Source organism: Schistocerca nitens, chromosome 12 (genome assembly GCF_023898315.1).
Source record: "Schistocerca nitens isolate TAMUIC-IGC-003100 chromosome 12, iqSchNite1.1, whole genome shotgun sequence".
Taxonomy (NCBI): Eukaryota; Metazoa; Arthropoda; class Insecta; order Orthoptera; family Acrididae; genus Schistocerca; species Schistocerca nitens.
In genome coordinates, this window is record NC_064625.1 from 97,608,867 (window position 1) to 97,612,492 (window position 3,626).

Below are 3,626 nucleotides of genomic sequence, written 5' to 3' on the forward strand. Positions count from 1 at the left end.
AGATAAAATATATTCATTTCTTCTGTGGCCATGTTCCTACTGTGGACCACTTGTGAGCCACGAGGAGCATGGCCGAGAGGAAAATTCCAATTTTGTGATAGGGGGTCAGTTCTAGTGACCCTGGCAGATGCCACCACCACAGTACCGTTTACACTGGCACCTGTACTTTGCTGAAATTTTTTTTTTTCATTGGTAGACCAGTGTCCTTTGCACATTGAATTTTATCATGTTTAAACAAAGAAGAATATGGCAGTGACTGGTGTATTTAGATGTGTCACAGATGCAAACTATCGGAGTACATGTGATTTCCCCTAATCGAAACAAAGAAATAAAATTATTTTCAAGCTAGATCATGGCAGTATTGTAAAAGTTATTTCATTGTATGATAGGTATGTTTCTTTTGTAAAAGTATCACTCACTTATTTTAAGTGGTTCACATTTGAAGACCTTATGGTAGATCATGTAGTGTTGTTCCCTGCTTCTCGTTATGTTACAGTTTTTTTTTAGATTTACATCTGTTTCATAATTGATACTATGGATTTTGTGAGGTCTAATGAGGTGCAGACATACTGTGCTTTTCATACTTTGTGTTTGTATTGGACTGGGCATGAATATTTCTAACTCATACAGTATGTTTCACCCGTGTGCGTCACTGTTGTAAACACTTATTTCCAGTGCCAAATCTTGTTGAAATTAACCGATAACATGTTTACATCACTTCATTTAGAGCTTGGATTTGAAATATTCTTCTTGCTCAAAAACTGTGCGTTTGAATTTTCTCATACATGAACATCAGACAGCTAGTCAGCATGAAATAAAAAGAGCTCTAAACTGTCAGGAAAACCATAGTTTTTCCAAATTGTTTTTGACTAACTTCTTATCTATACTGCCAAAGTATTTAATCAAATATGTCATTGCCACTGTGATTCAATCAAGCCAGCATTGTAAATGTACTGAGTCTCATACTTTATATGTTACACTGTCTAATACATTTTATGAGAGAAGACTTAAATTATTTCTTACCTTTCTTGCAAAGAAAATCATCAGCACTGCCTCTGGTTATTTAGTAGACAATGCAGTGGTAATATTCTGTATTGGCATTGGTTGTATTTTTATTAATCTCTATAAAACTGAAGAAGAAATAATTTAGTCAAACATATTTGCAAAATATATCTAAAAAGAAAGATGATGAGACTTACCAAACAAAAGCGCTGGCAGGTCGATAGACACACAAACAAACACAAATATACACACAAAATTCAAGCTTTCGCAACAAACTGTTGCCTCATCAGGAAAGAGGGAAGGAGAGGGAAAGACGAAAGGATGTGGGTTTTAAGGGAGAGGGTAAGGAGTCATTCCAATCCCGGGAGCGGAAAGACTTACCTTAGGGGGAAAAAAGGACAGGTATACACTCGCACACACACACATATCCATCCACACATACAGACACAAGACACAAGACATAAGAACATATGTCTGCTTGTGTCTGTATGTGTGGATGGATATGTGTGTGTGTGCGAGTGTATACCTGTCCTTTTTTCCCCCTAAGGTAAGTCTTTCCGCTCCCGGGATTGGAATGACTCCTTACCCTCTCCCTTAAAACCCACATCCTTTCGTCTTTCCCTCTCCTTCCCTCTTTCCTGATGAGGCAACAGTTTGTTGCGAAAGCTTGAATTTTGTGTGTATATTTGTGTTTGTTTGTGTGTCTATCGACCTGCCAGCGCTTTTGTTTGGTAAGTCTCATCATCTTTCTTTTTAGATATATTTTTTCCACGTGGAATGTTTCCCTCTGTTATATTCATATCATTTATTTGCAAAATATGTATTCAAAAATGTGCAGAGGGCATCAGTTAATACGTCTACATAGAAATTTTATCTGGTCATCAGAGCTGATGTCACATTTTACTTTCTTAAATTTTGTAAGTGTTTCCCCAAACATGTGATAAGATATACTTTTAGTTAAAAAATAAACTTCATACTGATTAAAAAATGTGTCTTAAAGCAATTACATTTACCAACAAGCTATATGATACAAAGCAGTTTAATTTTGTTTGTGTTTGAAAAAATTATTTTCACCATGTGCCACAGCTTATAAAAGAAATTATGTTTGGATCAAAAAGCATTTGTCTCTTTGAACAAGTTACTGATTTAATTCATGGCATAAGTGCTACAGTTTTCTATGTAGGAAACAAAGTGGGTTCATTATCAAAGGTATTACAGCTGTAATTGTTTCCATGTCTGAATGCTTTTCATATAACCCAACAGAACATTATTTTCTGTTTGACAGGGATATAAATCTGTCAAAATTTTATCAGAATCAGTCAGAATGAGGTACTGGAATTTAACTCTATAGTTTACATAATTTTTTTCAGACTGACACAAATTGAAATAACGGTGAATAAATGTCAGTCCATCAATTATTAATGGAAAGGAAAAATATTTGTCAACATTATTCATGAAGGCTTAGCTCATGATTACTGTTTTATCATACAGCATAGTTATAAGTCAGTTCAGCATTAACAACAGGTTTCCAAACTTTTGTCTCTGCATTGCTTTTTAGCTCTTCTGGAATGATGGTGCTCCAGGGCTTCAAAAAGAGCTCAGTAAAGTCACTGTGGATTTTTGTTCTTTCTAAGTAATGTAAACACATAAGAACATCAAAAAATTTTGGGCAAGTTTACTTCTGAATGTGGTTTATTACTATTACCCCTCCCCTTTTTTCTTATATTCAGATATGCCAGTTATTATTCTTTATCAACTGTTAAGCAACTGTCTTTTTTATGAGCCTGTGCTATTTTTGTTCATATAAGAAAAACTGTAACATGAATTTGCTTCTTTCTTTAACAAAATTGACAATAACAGTCAAAAGCTGAGAAAAAGGCCAAATTAATAAACGAAATTACAGTAGAAAACTGCAGTTGGAAACATTGTCTCACTGCACTTGTATATCTTTGTTGTATTGTAATTTTAAAATAGATACTGGTCAATTTAAATCTGTTGCAAGAAATTTCTTCCATTGATGGGTGTTAAAACACAAGTGAAAGCTGTTCTGTTAATGAATTTGAGTAAATTAACTTATTTGTATATCTACTCCATGAGAAAGCCATTTGAGTGCAGCAATGTCTTTTAGTTATTTTAATGGTTAAGTACTCTCATGAGTGGACATATTTTTCTGCCATACAAATACAGGCTTTGTTTACAGATTGTTTTTCAGACTTGCTCAACGGCAATTTTGTTTTCTCTTCTCTGAGTGCATTGTGATACAGCGAATACTGTTGGAAGTGTTCCCAGCCTGATTTAAAATGAAAGGTGCTGCTGAGATAAGAAACAATCCATAAAGTTGAGCTTCCAGTTTGTGTTCAAGAAATATTTCTGTTGATATCTCCAGACAGGACTTGTAATCCCAAGCCTGGACTTGCCAAATATAGGTATATTGACATCTACATGAAAGTGGTGTAACTTATATAAATAATGTACAAAGGTTTAAAAAGCTACAGATGTAATTTAAGCAAAGGTATTGTTTCGTAACACTGAGATTTTTTGTAACAAATAAACAAATATCTGTTAAATATGTGGCTTTCACTTATTCATATTATAAGTATTTTCCTTTTCTATATATTTGTTCT